Genomic DNA, 20,852 nt, shown 5'->3' on the forward strand with positions numbered 1-20,852 from the left:
TATAAGATTCTCTGTCAAGCAACATTCCTTGACAAACAAATATTCAAGAGTTGGTGCGGATTCTTATCAAGATAGCACTTCATATAATTGGTCTTAGTTGGTCTTTGTTTTTAGCCAAAACATCACAACTACAAATTTCAAATGTGCAAGAGTAAGAAACATTTCTACTCCACATTTCATGAGGTGTTATAAACCTATTTAAAACATGTCACTCAAGGTACAACTTGGAGTAACTAGAGTATTACTCTAAGACTTGATTTTGGAACAAAGTATGATTCATCTTCTTGATTTAACCATTTCAACAATTCCTGATTCCTCTTGTTAGTCATATAAATGCACTAAGGTGTCCTTAGAGTATCAATTGTGACACAGTTCCATAATCATTAGGATGATCATAAAACACGATACTAAAGTACTCTCCTTTCCTTTCGGCTTGGAGAAACTTTTATCTTTCTGCCTAATTGATTCTTCTTATTCGTTCTGCTATACTTTGAAACTATTCAAGGTATTAGAATTACACTTAATCTTGTAAGCATAACCATATTTACTAAATTATCAATAAATCATGACGAATAGACTTTATCGTCCTTTGTGGTGGATCTGACCAGTGCACATCAATGTGTACTATATCCTTTAGCCTTTCATTTGACTCACACACATATGTGAACAAGGAATCAGTCCTAATTTCCCAATGATCAAGATTCTGATACATCACACAATTCAAATCATATGATTCCAAGTTTCTGTCCAATTGAAACTTGGGTGATGAGAATCATTCCTCACTTGGTAAATTATGACACTACCACAAAACGATACAACTAAGAATCAAATCCATTTTTTAATATTGCTAACAATAGAAATATAAACACCAATTTTCATAAATGCCATTGCAAGGATACGTAAAATAAGATAAAATCAAAATTTACTTTATTTTAAAAATTACGGAAAAACTTGTCCTTACAACGCAAATACAAACGAAAACTATGTTTCTAAATATTCCTAAGCAATCTATCATAACTCCTAGGCAGTAGCTCAAAAATCTGATCATCGAACCATGTGATTAAAATCCATCTCTTCACGATCAGACTCAGCTTACTCTTCTTTTAAGCTTCCTTCTTTCTCTTTAGATTCTGCAAAACATCAAAATGTAACTTTACATCATGTAATAAGAATCTATAAATAGGAACTTAATAGAGTTAGATAGTGAATTTACCTGAAGTAGAGCCATACAATTTAACTTTAGCATCTCTTAGATCTCTCGGGTAGTCAAGGCAGCTTCGCTTCCAATGCCCCTTCAATTGGCAGTAGAAACAAATGGAATCTTTCGGAGTGACACATGGAACTATCTCAGAGTCAGCCTTTCTCTTATGATCAAACTTTTCGACCATGGCCGATTTCTCTCCGTTAGGAGGAGAAGCCATGTCTAGACTATCACCTTTGCCATTGTCCATGGAAATTTGGGATGTAGATCTTCCAATCAATTTTACTTTACCAGTACACCAAATCATTGCTGATTCAGCAGCAATTAGGAAATATGTCAGATCAATAAGGGTCACGTCATGGTCTGTTATATAGTAGTCCTTAACGAACTGACTATACGACTCAGGAAGTGATTGAAGAACCAAGTCAACAGCCAGCTTCCTAGGGAAAACGACACTCAACATTCCTAGTATATCAATGTGTGACTTCATATTCAAGACGTGTGCATACACATACCTTCCATCTTGGTGTTTTCTTGCCAATAGGGCTTGAGTTACCTTGAACTTTTTAAGTCGACAAAAACGTTGGTCAGGGAGAATTATTGGAGGAGGTGGAGGAAGAGAAGTATGATTTCCAGTTCCACCTTTACATGAAGAAGGGAATGATCTTTCACCTTGATCGACATGTGAAATATCATCTTATACTTTTAACGAGATTTAATGTCTTATCCAACCCGTTCGGCTAACGACCCTCCACTAGTCAAGGATGCGGTGGGTAAGAGTGGAAACCCAATGACGGTCATTTTACATGCCTCTTCCTTAAACACCCCTTTTAGACCAGCTTCGTGAATGAGGCCTACTAATGGTAAGACCGACTTTTCTCTAATACATATATAATATATTAGACTTTTAATTTTATATAGTAAAAGGGTGTATTTTATACATTTAAAATACTAAGGTTTAATCTTTTAATAAATTAGACTTTTAATTTAATTAAACTTAAACCTATGTATGGAATTACTAATTGTTCTTTAATTAAAACACTTAATTAATAAATTAATAAAATCCATGAGGGTATATTTTAAACTATTAAAAATAACAAGGTTTTAAATTTAAGATTTCAAAATTAAAGCTATTTAATCAAATTTTAAATTACAAAACCATGAGGGTGCAATTTGAAACTTTTCAAAATCTAGGTTAAATATTTGAATAAAAATATTCTAATATTATCCATATTTAACCAAATCTTAAAATTTGACAAGGATATCATGTTACCAAACATATAAATCGATTTTAAGCAATAAAAACGGGTTATGGTAATTATCCAAGTCAAAATCTGATCAAGAAATCGAAATTTTAGGCAACAGACGAGTCAACTCGTCGAGTTGGGCTCTGAACTCGTCGAGTTCACCCATCTCGTCGAGCTCAATGATAGACTCGTCGCATCTGGCTGCCAGACAACAAAAAATCGATTTCATGTTCTTTTGGTAGTCCACTCTTGCATCAATTCAATTGAAAAAAATTCTAGGCTTTGATACCACTAATGGGTTCTAAGCATTACAACGTTCCTATGGTGTACATGCAACCCTAATCGCTTTGGATCTAAGTTTTTCTCTATTGAACATGCAAATATAAACTCCAAAGCTATAACCTTATGACTAGCATACAATTTTCGAAATTGACATATAAACCAGGGTTAGATGATTACCTCATTTGTTATATTGTAATAACAAGAACAATCCTTTGACTTCTGGAAGCCTAGTGCCCCAAGTGTTGCACCTCTAATGGAGTCACAAACACCCAATGCAAAGAATTACTTGGAGAGGGAAGGATTTTTGGCTAGGGTTCTCATAGAATCTCATAGGGCCGAAAATCCCGTAGTAAAGGGTTCTATATATAGATGTGGTTACTAGGGTTTTCAGGTGGAAACCCTAATATCTTGCTTAGGCAACAAGCAGCCCATGAACTCCTTCTTTAGAGCCGTTGGACGAAATCTATTGGGCTTACCAATATGATTTCGTCCACTTCACTCTATGGAATCCATCAGCCCAGTTCTGCAACTATCAATGATTTGAAAACGAGTCCCTCAATTTTTAACCAGTTCCTTTAATCCCAAAATTAATATCAAATTAATTTCTGATTAATAACCAATTAATAATATGATTTCCAAATAATATATTAATCTTGTAATATATTAATAAAATCATTTTGAGTACCAATTTATTATTGATATAATAAATCCTACTCTCTCTCCGTTTGTCATCCTATCAAGTTGCATGAGTGAAGGCAACCCAAAAGGACCATGCTCATAATCAAATCAAGTACATACCAAAAATAGTTATGGGCTTAGACACCTAATCCAACAGATATATCCCACGCATGATCTTGAGTTAGGGACTGTGGTTTTTGCCCTTAATATTTAGAGGCATTATCTTTATAGGGTCCGGTGTACTATCTACACGGATCACAAGAGCTCGAGGCAGGTTATGGATCGGTCGAACCTGAACATGAGGCAGCGTAGGTGGCTGGATGTAGTCAAGGATTATGACTGCAAGATCCTTTACCATCTAGGTAAAGCAATGTGGTGGCGGAAGCTTTGAGACGCAAGTCGGCTGGGTCTTCGGGTGGGGTGTTGTGTATGAGGATATCAATGGATTCCCCGATTTCGGGATTGATTAGGGATGCTCAGGTCGAGGGTGTTCGGGAAGAGAACTGGAAGTTAGTGAGGATCAACGGTGAGATCACCAGATTTGTTCCGGATAGTCATGGTTTGTTGACTCGTTGTGGTCGGTTATGGGTTCCGATGTCTGGTGGGGTTAGACAGATTGTGCTGGAGGAGGCTCATAAGTCTAGTTATTCTATCCATCCGAGGGCCACCAAGATGTATCGGGATCTGAGATTGAGCTATTGGTGGTCGTGTATGAAGAGGGGGATCATCTGGTACGTTGAGAGGTGCTTGATCTGCAGGATGGTCAAGGCCGAGCATCAGAGGCCGCATGGAAAGCTGTAGCCTCTGGAGGTTCCAATGTGGAAATGGGAGCAGATTTCGATGGACTTCATCACAAAGTTGTCGAGGATGGAAAATGGTTTTGATGCTATTTGGGTCATCGTGGATCGATTGGCCAAAAGTGCCCATTTCCTGGCGATTCGGGAGAGTTCTTTGGCCGAGAAGTTGGCCGATCTCTATATATACATGATATCGTTGCCCACCATGGAGTTCCAGTCTCCATTGTTTCTAACCGTGATTTTTGGTTCACCTCCCGTTTTTGGGAGAAGTTCCATGAGGAACAGGGCACGAGGTTTCACTTCAGCACAACTTATCATCCGCAGACCGACGGCCAGTGTGAGCGGACGATACAAAATCTTGAGAATATGTTGCGAGCCTGTGTCATTGATTTTGGTGGGATCTGGGACTCCTACCTACCTCTTGCGAAATTATTTTACAACAACAGTTTTCACTCTAGCATTGGTGCTCCGCCTTTTGAGCTCTTGTATAGGCGGAGATGTCGTACCCTAGTCTGTTGGGGCGAGTGTAACCCCCCGTTCCTGGTACTTATTTAGTTCAAATTACGCTCATTTTATAAGAGCTACTCGACGAGTTGGTAGCCCTAACTCGTCGAGTAGATGCCAATTTAATCGCGGGGTTTAAGTGGACTACTCGACGAGTCGCTAATAGACTCGGCGAGTAGGTCCATCAGGAGGAAACCCTAATCCTTAGGGTTTGCACCATATCTAAGCAACATTATGGATCTTCACCCCAGCCTCCATCACCTTCACAGTCCATTCTCGAAACCCTACTTAGTTTTGGTGAAGTATTGAGCTAGTTCTTGCCATTTTGTGATCTTAAGCTTGAAGAAGGAAGCAAAAGCTTGGAGTTGCAGAAGGAAGGTTGGAGATCTAGAGCTTAAGACTCATTTTTGTATTCATAAAGGTATAAAGCTTATACTGTGACATCCCCATTTTCACGGCCAGAAAAGACCGATTTTGTTTATGCTTTATAAAAATCAGAGTACTTCTTTTAACAAAAATGTTGCGGAATTTGTTCCCAGTAAAACATGATAAATAAGTTATCAAAGCATTTCCGAAGAAATGTATTTTTATTCATTTTTGAAACATTCGGGATGTCATCGTCAATACAGAAAACATAAGCATAAACAGAACTTACATTCATTATCACTAGTGATTTACATCTCCTTAATCTCTCAGTGTAATGTAACTTCATATCGACACCTGTGATATAAATAAACTGAGTGGGTCAGGTTGGGAAACCTGGTGAGTACATAGGGTTTTCAACCCACAATAATATAATAATTATGTTTAAACAATCAAACAATCAACCCAATTCCCCATTCCCATTATCTTCTTTACTCTTAAGGATCTACCCTAAGAGTCATCTATCCTGCATTCGTTCATTCCGTAGTCCCTTGCTTCCAGGGTTATAGGACTGGCACTAAATCCATAGCTGCCAATGCTCGTTCGTAAAGCACTAATTCCATAGCTGCTATAGTTTATTCATCGGGTACTAAATCCATAGCTACCGGTGTTTATCTAATAGGTACTAAGTCCATAGCTACCAATTCCTAACAGGTACTAAGTCCATAGCTACCCGTGTTTATCTAATAGGTACTAAGTCCATAGCTACCAGTGTCTAACAGGCACTAAGTCCATAGCTACCAGTGTTTGTCCAATAGGCACTAAGTCTATAGCTGCCAATGTTTACTCACATCATCTTTTATCTCTCATCATTCATCTACCCATGCCATACCCAACATATTTGTAAATATAAAATACATATACAGTTTAAATCGTTTAAAATCTGTATAAAAACGTTCATCCAACATAGACAGCAAGTATTCAGATAATATGCACACATAGCATGTAGTTTATATAAAATACTTCATATCTATGTGTAAGATGAAAGTAACTATGCACTCACTTGATTAGGTGGTGATTCCGAACTCAGACAGCGCTTCGTTATCTCAAAACAATTTTCCTCGACAAAACCTAGTATCAATACCACTAGGGTTTAGTTTTTAACGTTAACCGCGACTAATTAATAGTCTAGCTATTATTACTATTATATAAGCGTTAAATAACACTCAATATAACTCATAATAATAGCCTAAATAATTATTTTAAGGTCCTAATAATGTTACTATAATTAAATAAAAGCTATATTAAATATAGTATATGCGTAGCTCACTTACAACGGGTTTTTATTAAAAACCAGGCTTCGCTGGAGCAGCGTTTTCGAGCCGAAAGCTTTTTTTCTCGGAGCCGTCGGGCGCTCCAGGGCTTTCTTCTCGTGCTAGGGAGGTTCCCTAGACTTGGGAGGGGTTTAGGGAGGCTAGAGAGAAGTTAGAGAGAGAAAGAAAGGCTTATGGTGTGAAGAAATTATGAAGAGTTCATCTCTTATTTATAGGAATTTTATAGTAAAGTAGCCTCCAAGCTTCGTCCGTATCTTTCGCGTACGAGCTCCGTTTTCTACGTTCTTTATATACACGCATTGGTATTTACGAGTACTACAACTTTCATTTAGACCCCGTCGGCTAATTCTCCTTCTATCTCAGATTTACAAAAACTGTATCGAATTCGCGGCGCTCGAAAAGTAGAGACTAAGCTTCGCCCATAACTTTCGTATACGAGCTCCGTTTTTGACGTTATTTATATCCATGTGTTGGTATTTACGAGTACTACAACTTTCATTTATACCTCGTTGGCTAATTCTCATTCTATCTCGGATTTACAAAACTGTATCGAATTCGCCGCGCTCGAAAAGTAGAGACTAAGCTTCGTCCATAACTTTCGCATACGAGTTCCATTTTTGACATTATTTATATCCACGCGTAGGTAAAAAATAAAATCTACAACTTTCCTTTTTACTCCGTCGGCTAATTCTCGACCGATCTTAAATTTAACAGTAGGAGGTGATTACACTGTTAAATGTCCGCGTAAAATTCATAACTTTTACATACGGACTCCGTTTTCGTCTGTCTTTTTTTCGTTGAGTTCCTATTAATGAGATCTTCAACTCTTATTTAGGTCGCGTAAGCCAAAAACCGCTCGAACTAAAATTCGAGTTTCGGGTCGTGCACTGCTATGCCAAATCTTAGAAAAATCATAACTTCCTCATACGAAGTCAGATTTGGGCGTTCTTTTTATGGACGCTCTCGGTTTAACGTTTTCTACGACTTTTGTTTAGATCGCTAAGGCTAAAAGTCGCTCTATCGTAAATTCACTATTTACGCTTCCCGGTGCCGAGCCGGTTTCGTCGCGAAACTTCGATGGGTCATAACTTCTTCGTTATAACTCGGATTTCGGCATTCTTTATATCTACGGAACCCTTGAGACATATTCTACAACTTGGTTAAGATTATTTATTCTAAATAATCTTTTGTCGAAAAGTCGTTTTCGACCCCTATTATCTCTAAATTGACTAGCCCGGATCTACGGGCGTTACATATACCTTGGCTATTATTCCACTGGATCTCTTTTCTAGCTTGAATATTGTAAGTTTTGGGGCCATTTCCAAGGCTACTCCGAGATTTGTACTCTTGGGGATGTAGAGACTTCAGATCTGGGCTCTATTGAGTTCTAGAGGCTCAAAGTTGCCACCTTTATGCAACCATAGTCCATGTAATGACTTAGGTCTCTATTTCTAGCTTGTAATGAGTGTTTTGGTCTTATATCTTCATGTATACACGTAAAGTTAGCAACTTTACGTGTTATTTTAGCCTTAGGAGCCTAGATCTATGAGTTAGAAGCATTGGAATCATTTAGAAACGACTGTATGGTTTTAGCATGCAAGGAACTCGCCGAGTTGTTCTTTTGACTCGGCGAGTCGGTTTGAGCTTCCCAAACCCTTTCTGGTTGTGAGTAAAACCATCGAGTAGGGGGGTGACTCAGTGAGTTGGACAAGATTAGGACTCGGAAGCTAAAGGACTCGACGAGTCCAAGGAGGGACTCGGCGAGTAGAGTCGAGATGTCCCGATTATTATTTCAGAAAGAACTCGACGAGTCAGAAGAAGGACTCGACGAGTTGACTCAGGGGACCACGACTTGGGTTAACCGGGGTTGACCTTGACTTGACTTTGACCAGGACATTGACTTTGACCAAGGTTAAAATGGTCATTTTACCCTAAGAAGGATTATTAGTTTATGATTAAGTGTTGTTATGGAATCTATAGCCGGAGAGTCTTCGGAGCAGCAGATAGAGATCCCTCACCCAGCTTTTCAGCAGTCAGTCTTACGAGGTGAGTTTTCTTTCAGTAGGAACGGGTCTAAGGCACCAAAGCTGGCCTATAGTATGAAATGTTAGTAGCTGAGTGTGGGTGGGGCCCGTATCTCGCAGTATAGTTTAATTATGGATATATGTCTGACTGTTAGAATTAGTATACTTGTTGTCTGTGTGATACTTGTATGTTGTATTAGTGGCTGAGTGTGGGCGGGGCCCGTATCTCATAGTAGCCGAGTGTGGGCGGGGCCCGTATCTCGAAGTAGCTGAGTGTGGGCGGGCCCGTATCTCGAAGTAGCTGAGTGTGGGCGGGGCCCGTATCTCAGAGTCAGCAAAGTGTGGGCGGGGCCCGTATCTCTTAGTTGCGTGATATATGTGTATGGTATGTGGTAGTTTGGGGAACTCACTAAGCTTCATGCTTACGGTTTTCAGTTTTGGTTTCAGGTACTTTATTTTCAAAGGAAAGGAGCCGGCTCGATCGCAGCACATCACACTACGTTTTCCGCAAATGAGATCTTTGGGATTACACTCTGATATTACTTTATGATAACATGTTTTGATTACTGACACTTTGGTTTTGACATGAGATGTTATTATGGATGTTTTCTTATACTGTTGGTTTTATAATAACCTAATAAAAATGAAATTTTTCGTCTTGAATTTAGGATGTTAAAAGTTGGTATCAGAGCCTTGGTTTGAGGGATTCGGACATACTCCCGGGTGTGTCTGAACTCAAATTAAGGACTTGGTATGAAATTTTTCAAAAGTAAAACCCTTTTATAAAAAGAAGTTTGAAAAGAGAAATGAACTTTGAAAGAACAAGATGTGTGATGCGTGCAATCAGCCGAGCTCAAGTAAGTTTTCCCCAAGATACCCATACATGTTATGATATGTTATGTTATGATATGGTTATGAGAACTGCATGCTAGATTAGGGCTAAGGATCTAGGAAGGATGCCTTATATGCCTATTGTATGTGCTTGTAGACTTTCATGCTAGTACTGATCAGTCAGTGATAGGATAGCCTGTTTAGGTTATGCCTGATTGTATGAGCCTTTGAATTGCATGTACAGATTCCTAATTATAGGATAGAATGGTTTTATTGGGGCATGATGGTTAGATTTTTCCATTGTCTGAATGGTGCTTGCTTTGTGCTTTGTAGGACTCTTAGTAATGTGAGCTAGCTATTAAGTGAATATGCTAAGTCACATGTGGCACAGGCTGGATAATCTCAGAGTGATAGATTTGACCCTATTGCGCAGCTCTTGTCTGAGTCCAACCGTTCTAGGGATGGGTCTATTATTCGAAGGATTATCTGATCTCTGTTGCATGTGGCTATATTCATGAGGTAGCTAGTTGACATTAATGGGAATCTTTTAGCAGCTGAGGACTGGGTGAGTTCGGGAACCTAGGAAAGCCTAGGATATGTTTCAGTGGGTTAGTAGTGAGGTTCAGTGAGACTTGGGTGTACCAGTTTGAGGAAGTGACTTAGAGGATTCGGGAGGATTGTTGAGGAAAGTATGGATAGGTGTGGAAGGTAGTATTGGGCCCGTACTACTGAAAGCACAGGATCCTTACTCGAATCGGTGAGAGTCTTGGAGAATCTGAGAAGCTTCGGGGAGAAGTTTGTGACCTGGTTTGGGGACAGAGGATGTTTCAGTTGTTGCAGCTTGGCCATTGGCAAGTAAGCTAGTGAGCGTGGCAGGGTGTCAGACCTTGAAGGATATGATTTCTAAGAGGTTGCAAATGCGAGATCGATTTGGAGCACTTTGAGCAGAGAGGTTCGTGTTTGGTGCGTATAGTAGAGGGTCCCGGGAAGAAACCCGTGACTTCTGATCATCGGGTGAAAGGCCAGCAGGGCCGGAGTCAGTGCAGCACGTACGGGAAAGTGCACAAGAGAGTTTATCACTCCAAGGGTTTAGGCTGCTACAGGCGTGGTAGGGTTAATCATGTCAGCTGAAGGTGATCAGTATTCCTCCAGATGTTACGAGTATGTCATCTTCTACTGCTACTAGATGGATGTTAGGAATACGTATCGCTTTGGAATTGTGTGTGAGTTTGGATAAGTCAGATCTCGGGTCAGTTTTCTGCTAATGTTTGGATTGTCAAGGATCATATATGCCATCCTGCATGCCGAAAGGTCCTTGATGAACCCACAGAGGGACGCATCTTGCGGAGTGGGTTCCACGTGTACCGTTATCATTCCAGATCTTTGTCGGGATCTATGTGGGGTATTATTTAGAGGATATTCGGTCAGGTTTAGAGCAATAGTTCTCCAGTGAAGTCAGCGTTTAGTGGTTCTATCATGGTTCAGATATGGTCGACAATTGTCTATGGATGAACTTTGGAGTTCAAGGCACTACCGTTGCTAGGACATGACTGGTAACATGAAGAGGGTAGTGCCAGTTGCGGGTGTTAGGTGCATAAGTGGTTGGTCATCAGATGATCAAGAGAATTGTATTTTCGCATGGGCTGTGTACGGATAGAGTTCAATGGTGCTGCGAGATTGGAAGTGGGAACGAGGACTCGTCAGCCAGAGTGAAGATTAGAGCCTCTAATTGTTAGCATGGGAGGTGGATTGAGGTGTCAGACTAGACCAGATTTCAAGAGTACTCATTAAGACTTCCGAGGATGGGCGATCTCAAGGTGTAACCAGTGATTAATCGCTAGCATTGGTAAGCACAGGTCGTCACTAGTGGGATATTAGAAAGCGAGAAGGACTGGGAATCCTTCAATTCTCGCGTGCCGTGAAGACTTAGTCGAATCTAAGTGGGGGAGAAACTTTTTGCAAAGTTCTCCAAGTGCGAGTTCTGGTTGTGCGAGGTGCAGTTTCTGGTACACCTCGTCAACCAGAAGGGTATATTAGTCGATCCGGCCAAGATAGAGGCCGTGATGCAGTGGGAGGTCTCGAAGTCTCCATCCGAGATTCGGAGCTTCCTGGGTTTGGCAGGGTATTACAGGAGATTCATCCAAGATTTCGCCAAGATAGCAGTTCCGCTGACCCGACTAACCAAGAAGTCGGTGGTGTTTCGTTCGGGTCCTGAGCAGCAGACAGCCTTTGAGATGCTCAAGTAGCGACTGTGCGAGGTGCCGATTCTTACACTGCCGGAGGGAGTGGAAGACTTTGTAGTCTACTGTGATGCTTCGATCACAGGTATGGTGTAACACCCATAAAATTCAAGCCAATTTAAAACTTTTTAAAACATTTAAAAAGCATTAAGTTATTACAATTTGTTTCCAAAATAGTTTAAGCATCATAGTATCCCCAGAATCAATCATGAAAATATGAGGAGGTGCACGATCACGCCTTCGCCTTCCCGCGATCATCAGAAATACCTGAAATAAATTCGACAACTATAAGCCCGAAGCTTAGTGAGTTTCCCCAAAATACCAACGCCATACAAATATAACCATATCATATAACAAATACAGAACAGCATGCATAATGAGCCTTCAGCCTGACTGGACCGCCTCGCAAGGCCTACAGCCTATCTGGACCGCTCCCGAGCCTTTGGCCTGACTGGACCGCCACGCAGGGCCTACAGCCTTTCCGGAACGCTCACCGGGTATGTTGGCCTACAACACAAAGCAGGACCGCCTCAACCCAACCCCCAATCAAACAAACATGTGCACATAAATATCATATGCTAGCACATATCATATAACAGTCAAACCAATCTAACAAATCACTAATCATTGCAACATCCCAATAACCGGGATACAGACCTAACCGGTCACTAACATAGCATCATCCTATAATCAGGACAATCATGTGCACATAGATATCATATAACACTAGCATGTATATATAACAGTCAAACCGATCTAACAGATCACAAAGCATAGCAACAATCCCTAACCAGGATATCGACCTAACAGGTCACTACCATATCATCATCCTATATACCAAGATACCGACCCAACCGGGTCACTAAAGCATAGCATATCACCATCCTAACTACCAGGATGTAAATCAGTAAGCATAACATGCAACAATCCGAATACAATCCATAAAGGGCCGACATTGGTGCCTTAGACCTTGTTGATATAGTGAGGATAACTCACCTGTCACTGCTGAAGTCCCGCGGATAAAACTCCAACTGCTGGTTGACAGCTTCCCGAACTGTCAACATCAAACAACACCCAATTAATAATTGCGTTCCAAGCCCAAGGTCCAACTCACACACCAAAAGCCCAAAAGTCAAGTAATGGGCCAAAGCCCAACATGTGGCCCAATTTTCCAAATTGGGCCCAGACCTCTAAATGGTCTTTCCTTAAGGCCCAGTATGACATAATCACAAAGGCCCAATCATGGCCCATCTATGGCCCAATTTTCCAAATTGAGCCTAAGTCTCTCACATGGGCCTTATCCTAAAACCCATTAATTATTCTAGTCCATTTGCTTGATCTTGGATGGCCCATTAATAATCTAATCATCAAGGCCCAAACGAAGGCCCAAGAATAAACCCAAGTAAAATTAGGGTTTCTCATAAAATGACGATTAGGGTTAAGTGTTTCTCACTTAACCCATTAAGGACTTAATCCATTAAGGACTTAATTCATGAAGTCCATTATTGCCTTAGGTTAATTTGCCAATGCTTATAATTTAATGTTTTAGGTTTAATAATTAATTCACGTGCGGGTCCCGATAAATCCAAAATTAGGGTTTCATGGCATTAGGGTTTTCCAAAACCTAATTAGGGTTTCCAACCCAATTACTAGCCCATTAATCAATTGAGTGGGCTTTTAGGTCCATTAGATTTTCATTGGGCCCATCAGGGTCTCATTGGGCCCACTAGGGTTTCTTTGGGGCCCATTTTGTCCAAACATCCTAAACGAGTCCAAAATGCAAACGAGGCACACCGCCACCCAACACGGCGGCCGTTGGCAGCAGGAGGCAGCAGCCACCACCTCACGGTGGTGGTTTTGACTTTCTTTCCATTATTCCATTTGTACAATTTACAATACCATCCAAACACACACACACACACACACACACACTAATAATACACACACACAGCCACTAAAACACACCCACCTACGGTGGTGCATGGCAGCAGCGGGGTTTTCCTCGAATCTCCGGCCAACGAACGATCTCACAGCCCTTACACGTGAAACACACGCACACAAACACTGAATCCCACTCACGACCACCCATACACGGCGGTTAAGGGCGGCAGAAAAGAGTTAGCGGCGTCAGCCACCACGGTTGGCAGTCATGGTGGTTCCCTTGGGTTTTTCGGCCAACAGAAATGCTCCAAAAACGATAATCACAGCAGCACCCAACTTTACATACCCAAAACAGATGTGGCCACCCACCCGTGGTGAAAAATAACGGCAGCAGCAGCAGCACTAACATCCGCAGCGGCGGCGTTTCGTCTTCGTCGGCAGAGAGACGTCCCCGACTATTTCCTGGTGGTCTTAAGGCTCTAACAGCGGTGGTGGAGACGTATCAACAAACAGAACGGAGAGGAAAGGAGAAAGTGGTTCGAACCACCGAGTACAGCAGCAGCAGCAGCGAAGAGACGACGGTTCGCTGACCTCGTCGGCAGCTCCGTCATCAACAGCGACGGCACAACAGTGGCTGGTGGTAAGGACCTGACTGTAGGAGGATCGTCCGTTAGCCCCCGGTGGTCTTCAGTTCCTCCGGTCATAGAGGATTTCATCGTTGGTCTTGGTTGATCGGAACAGGCGACATGGTGCTGGCGTCGGGGTTCAGAGATAGAAGAGGGGTGGTGACGGCTGGAGGGAGGTTAGAGGGAGAGTGGCGGCTGGTGTTTAGAGGCTTACACCCTGCTCCTGAGTACCACTTAACGAAAGAAGAGAACGGAAGTCAGAGGATTTGGAAGGAAAACAGCAAAGTTTGGTGCTCCCGAGTTTTTTTTTAGAAGATAAGAAAAGAAGAGAAGGAGTTTGCGCAGATTTGTGTTGTTCCAAACTTTCCTCCCAAAATGGGCGGAATTGGAGAGAAAGAAACGCAAGGAAGATAAAAAGTTGGAGTATGACGAAATTACCCTTAACCTAATAATAAAATGATACGTTCATGCCTTCTGTTCTACCTTCTGTTGATCTGTTCTCTGCCTTCTGCCTTGTTCTCTGTCATCTCCTGGTACGAAAGTTCTTGTTGTTCTTGTGTTCATTCTTTTTTTGTTATTCTTCTGTTCTCTGTTCACTTTTTTTTGTTACTCTATGTTGTATCATGGTAAAAACGAGACATGTACAGGTTTGGTTGTTTGGTATTTATACTGCTGTTTATCCTTGAGATGCCTCCATAAAAGGTTGTCGATTTTCCATGTATAAGAACTTTTGAAGTCTTGCCACTGATATCTTCCTTCTTTTCAGGTTCATCATCCTAACATGGATTGTCATCATTAGTCAATGAATTTTATAAGATCTTATTGTATTGCAATCTAACAATAATACTCATCCTTATTCTACATCAGTGATCAAACATTTAGTTGAAGTTTTCAAAGCAATATAAAAATTAGTTGATTGCACCATGAAAAGGTGTACAAAAGACTATAGAACGTGTGAAGAAGTAAAACAGCCACTAATAAGTAATACCTCATTTAGAATGGACGTGGGGATGTGGGGTTGTAAACACCTAATATTTACTCAATAACATGAAGGGTATAATTGTCTTTTTTTTTTACTTTCTTTTCTTTTCCTTTCAACTAGGGAGCACCTAAAATGAATACTTTCTTTTCCTTTCTTTCGAACTCGGGAGCACGTAATACTTTACTCTTTCTGCTTCCTTTCTTTTCTGTTCTCTCCTTGTTCTTCCTTTCTTTTCTTTTCTTTCCTTTAATGAACTTGGGAGCAGGGTGTTAGGGTTAGGGTTACCAGGTGGTAAGGAGTTTATATCCCGCCTCCATCAAACTTCTATCCATAATAACACTTCTGGTCCCTCCCTCCCTCTATTCTTTCAATTTCGATCCTAAATTTACCCTTTAAACCCCTCCTGCAGAAAACCCTTACAAATCAGGTCCAGATCTTACCAATCAACCCCTCCTCTACAAAAATCTTCTCACATAAGGTCTAGAATTACTCTTTAGCCCCCGCTTCCATAAATCCTTTTCAAAATAAGTCTCGATGTTACACTTTAACCCCCTGAAGGTTCAAACCTCGCCATTTGGCTTCCCGAAACCAACACCCCACTAAATATTATTCGATTTTAGGCTATAATATTACGAAATAACAATAAAAATCACTTCTCGGGGTTCCGGGTTTATTATTTAATTATTATATTTAAATGGGATGTTACATATGGGAGCAATGTTGATGCAGCGGGGGCATGTGATAGCTTATGCCTCGAGACAGTTGAAGCCTCACGAGGCTAACTACCCGACGCATGATTTGGAGTTGGGGGCGGTGGTGTTCGCTCTTAAGATTTGGCGGCATTACCTCTACGGGGTCCGGTGTACTATCAACACGCACAAGAGTTTGAGGTACCTCATGGATCAGCCGAATCTGAACATGAGGCAGCGTCGGTGGTTAGATGTGGTAAAGGATTACGACTGTGAGATCCTTTATCACCCGGGCAAGGCCAACGTAGTGGCCGACGCCCTGAGCCGCAAGACAGTGGCGGCTCCGATCCGAGACATCTGCTTGAGGATGACAGTGATGACTCCACTGCTGGAGCAGATTAGGGAAGCACAAGTTGAGGGCCTGAAGGAGGAGCGCCAGAAGTGCGAGAGGATTGTGGGCCAAGTAGCTTCGTTTGATTTCGATAGCCAAGGATTGTTGACCCTGCATGGGAGGGTCTGGGTACCGTACTGGGGCGGAGTACGGCAGGTGTTGATGGATGAGGCCCACAAGTCTCGGTTCTCCATCCATCCAGGGGCGACGAAGATGTACAGGGATCTTCGACCCGATTACTGGTGGCCCTACATGAAACGGGATGTGGCTTGGTATGTGGAGAGATGCCTGACCTGCAGGAAGGTTAAGGCAGAGCACCAGAGGCCCCACGACAAGATGCAGCCGTTAGACATTCCCGTGTAGAAATGGGAGGATATCACTATGGATTTCATTACTAAGCTTCCCAGGACCGCACGTGGGGTCGATTCGATATGGGTCATCGTGGATCGGTTGACCAAGAGTGCTCATTTCATACCGATCCAGGAAAGCATCTCAGCCGAGAAGTTGGCCGAGATTTATGTGCGAGAGGTAGTGGCACGTTATGGAGTGCCTGTGTCGGTAGTGTCAGACCGAGATGTCCGGTTTACTTCCAGGTTTTGGAAGCGGTTTCACGACGAGATGGGTACTCGTCTCCATTTCAGCACCGCTTTCCACCCTCAGACGGACGGACAGAGTGAGAGGACGATTCAGACTCTCGAGGACATGCTTCGGGCATGTGTGCTAGACTTCGGTGGCAGTTGGGATACGTATCTTCCGTTAGCGGAATTTTCGTATAAAAATAGCTATCACTCCAGTATAGACCGGCCTCCCTTCGAGATGCTTTACGGGAGGAAGTGTAGGACCCCAATCTGTTGGGGTGAGGTCGGTCAGAGAGTCATGGGGAGTACAGAGGTAGTACTCAAGACCACGAAGCGGATTCAGCAAGTCCGGAACAGGCTTCAGACTGATCAGAGTCGGCAGAAGAGTTACACCGACAAGCGGCGTTCGGACTTGGAGTTTCAGGTAGGCGATATGGTCCTCCTGAAAGTGTCACCCTGGAAGGGTGTTATCAGGTTTCGGAAGCGGGGCAAGCTGGGCCCCAGGTTCATTGGTCCGTTTAGGGTTTTGGCCCGGGTGGGTCGGGTTGCTTATCGATTAGATCTTCCAACAAAGCTCAGCCAAATCCACAACACGTTCCATGTTTCTCAGTTACGGAAGTGCTTAGTGGATGATTCAGCAGTGGTACCCCTTGAGGATATTCAGGTTGATGACAGCCTGAACTACATCGCGAAACCAGTGGCGATTTTAGATCGCAAGGCGAAGGAGCTGAGGAACAAGAGGGTAGAGTTAGTGAAGGTGAAATGGCAGCACCGGAAGGGTTCAGAGTGGACATGGGAGCCCGAGGAGGAGATGAGGGAGCACTACCCGGAGTTGTTTTCAGATCCAGCAGACTTCGAGGACGAAGTCTAAGTCAAGTGGGGGAGAATTGAAATGCCCCGTTCCTGGTACGTATTTAGTTCATATTATGCTTGTTTTATAAGAGCTACTCGATAAAGTTGGTATCCCTAACTCGTCGAGTAGATGCCAGTTTAATCGCGGCGTTTAAGTGGACTACTCGACGAGTCGGTAATAGACTCGGCGAGTAGGTACATCAGGAGGAAACCCTAATCCTTAGGGTTTGCACCCTATTTAAGCAACATTATGGGTCTTCACCCCAGCCTCCATCACCTTCACAGTCCATTCTCGAAACCCTACTTAGTTTTGGTGAATTATTGAGCTAGTTCTTGCCATTTTGTGATCTTAAGCTTGAAGAAGGAAGCAAAAGGTTGGAGTTGCAGAAGCAAGGTTGAAGATCCAGAGCTTAGGACTCATTTTTGTCTTCATAAAGGTAAAAAGCTTATACCTTGGCTATTATTCAACTGGATCTCTTTTCTAGCTTGAATATTGTAAGTTTTGGGGCCATTTCCAAGGCTACTCCGAGATTTGTACTCTTGGGGATGTAGAGACTTCAGATCTGGGCTCTATTGAGTTCTAGAGGCTCAAAGTTGCCACCTTTATGCAACCATAGTCCATGTAATGACTTAGGTCTCTATTTCTAGCTTGTAATGAGTGTTTTGGTCTTATATCTTCATGCATACATGTAAAGTTAGCAACTTTACGTGTTATGTTAGCCTTATCAGCCTAGATCTATGAGTTAGAAGCATTGGAATCATTTAGAAACAACTGTATGGTTTTAGTATGCAAGGAACTCGCCGAGTTGTTCTTATGACTCGGCGAGTCGGGTCGAGTTTCCCAAACCCTTTCTGGTTGTGAGTAAAACCATGGAGTGGGGGGTGACTCAGTGAGTTGGACAAGATTAGGACTCGGAAGCTAAAGGACTCGACGAGTCCAAGGAGGGACTCGGCGAGTAGAGTCGAGATGTCTCGATTATTATTTTAGAAAGAACTCGACGAGTCAGAAGAAGGACTCGACTAGTTGACTCAGGGGACCACGAGTTGGGTTGACCGGGGTTGACCTTGACTTGACTTTGACCACGACATTGACTTTGACCAAGGGTAAAATGGTCATTTTACCCTCAGAAGGATTATCAGTTTATGATTAAGTGTTGTTATGGAATCTATAGTCGGAGAGTCGTTGGAGCAGCAGATAGAGATCCCTCGCCCAGATTTTCAGCAGTCAGTCTTACGAGGTGAGTTTCCTTTCAGTAGGAATGGGTCTAACGCACCAAGGTCGGCCCGTAGTATGAAATGTTAGTAGCTGAGTGTGGGCGGGGCCCGTATCTCGCAGTATAGTTTGATTATGGATATATGTCTGACTGTTAGAATTAGTATACTTGTTGTCTGCGTAATACTTGTATGTTGGATTAGTGGCTGAGTGTGGGCGGGGCCCATATCTCGCAGTAGATGAGTGTGGGTGGGGCCCGTATCTCATAGTAGCCGAGTGTGGGCGGGGCCCGTATCTCGAAGTAGCTGAGTGTGGGCGGGGCCCGTATCTCAGAGTCAGCAAAGTGTGGGCGGGGCCCGTATCTCTTAGTTGCGTGATATATGTGTATGGTATGTGGTAGTTTGGGGAACTCACTAAGCTTCGTGCTTACGGTTTTCAGTTTTGGTTTCAGGTACTTTATTTTCAAAGGAAAGGAGCCGGCTCGATCGCACCACATCACACTACGTTTTCCGCACATGAGATCTTTGGGATTACACTCTGATATTACTTTATGATAACATGTTTTGATTACTGACACTTTGGTTTTGACATGAGATGTTATTATGGATGTTTTCTTATACTGTTGGTTTTATAATAACCTAATAAAAATGAAATTTTTCGTCTTGAATTTTGGGATGTTACAGCGAGGTTGGTCACAGGGTTATGGGGCGGACTGAGGTAGTCCTTCAGACTACGGAGATGATTCAGTAGATTAGGCAGAGATTGCAGGCTGCTCAGAGTTGGCAGAAGAGCTATGTTGATCGGCGTCGATCCGAATTGGAGTTTCAAGTCGACGACTTAAGCTACTGAAGGTCTCACCTTGGAAAGGTGTGATCCAATTTAGGAAGAGGAGGAAATTGGGTCCCCGATATATTGGTCCTTTCCAAGTTATTGCCAGGGTTGGCAAGGTTGCTTACAGATTGGATTTCCTGAGGAGCTCTGTCAAATTCACAGCCCTTTCCACGTTTCGCAGTTGCGAAAGTGCGTATTGGATGAGGATGCGGTAGTCTCCTTGGATGATATTCAAATTGATGAGCGCCTGAACTATTTTGAGAGGCCCGTAGCTATTCTGGAGAGAAAGGTGAAGGCTGCGCAACAAGGAAGTACCTTGGCTAAAGGTACGATGGTAGCATCGGAGGGGCTCCGAGTGGACCTGGGAGCCGGAGTCTGAGATGCAAGAGCATTACCCAGATTTGTTTGTTGTAGCAAACTTCGAGGACGAAGTCTAGATCAAGTGGGGGAGAGTTGTAACATCCTGGGTTTTAGGTATTTTCAAATCATTCCTTTGGTTTTAAGTATTTCATTTTTGGGTCCTTGGATTATAAATATGTAACCCTAGGGAGCCCTAGTGGCAAAATGGTAATTTGGGGAGCAGGTGTAGTACGCTGGGCGTACATGTGAGTACGCTAAGCGTACTAGGGCACACCCTAGTACATTGGGCGTACACATATGTATGTTGGGCGTACTAATGTCTGGTTGAAACCCTAATTTTTAGGGTTTAAGGAGTATTTAAACATCTTTATGGACCATTTGCCCTTATCCTTTCAGCCTCCAAGTCCTTGAGTCGTTCTTGTTAAGGATGCTTCCCGTCACTTTTAAGGGAGCTGCAAAGGATTGGTTGAAGGCACTTCCACCCGATACAATTACTACTTGGGCATAAATGCGTGAGCAATTCCTAGAACAATTCTGCCTAACATCAAAGATATCTAAACTCAAGAAGGCAATAGCCAACTTTGAGCAACAACCAGGTGAGTCGCTTTATGAGGCATGGGAGCGATATAAAGGGTTACTAAGAAACTGCCCTCAAAATGACCTTAACATACAACAAGAAGTGTCTATATTATATGACGGGGTGAATGTCATGACGAGGCAACTCCTTGATTCCCAAGGACCGCTTACTAAGAAAAATCCGGGTGAAATCAAGGAGTTAATTGAAGAATTCTCCAAGCATTCTCGTGAGTACCATAATCCAAGACATGAAGGGACAAGGGGAATTGGTACTGGAACATCAGAAGACATGGTTGTTGTGCTAGCAATGCTGAATACTATGGACCAAATGATGACAAAGATGGACTAGTCAATTCATGCTATTAGAGTTGG

The 20,852-nt window shown here is 42.5% G+C and overlaps 1 non-coding gene across 1 annotated transcript; it reads right to left on the reverse strand.

Annotated features, from left to right (window-relative positions):
* Positions 1–20,460: 20,460 nt before the first annotated feature.
* On the reverse strand, positions 20,461–20,567 carry LOC145110176 (small nucleolar RNA R71). Its single transcript, XR_013709557.1, has one exon. It is a non-coding gene; the product is annotated as a small nucleolar RNA R71 (small nucleolar RNA).
* Positions 20,568–20,852: the final 285 nt, after the last annotated feature.

Source organism: Lactuca virosa, chromosome 4, assembly GCF_052849685.1.
Source record: "Lactuca virosa cultivar CGN04683 chromosome 4, Lactuca_virosa_CGN04683_v6, whole genome shotgun sequence".
Lineage (NCBI taxonomy): Eukaryota > Viridiplantae > Streptophyta > Magnoliopsida > Asterales > Asteraceae > Lactuca > Lactuca virosa.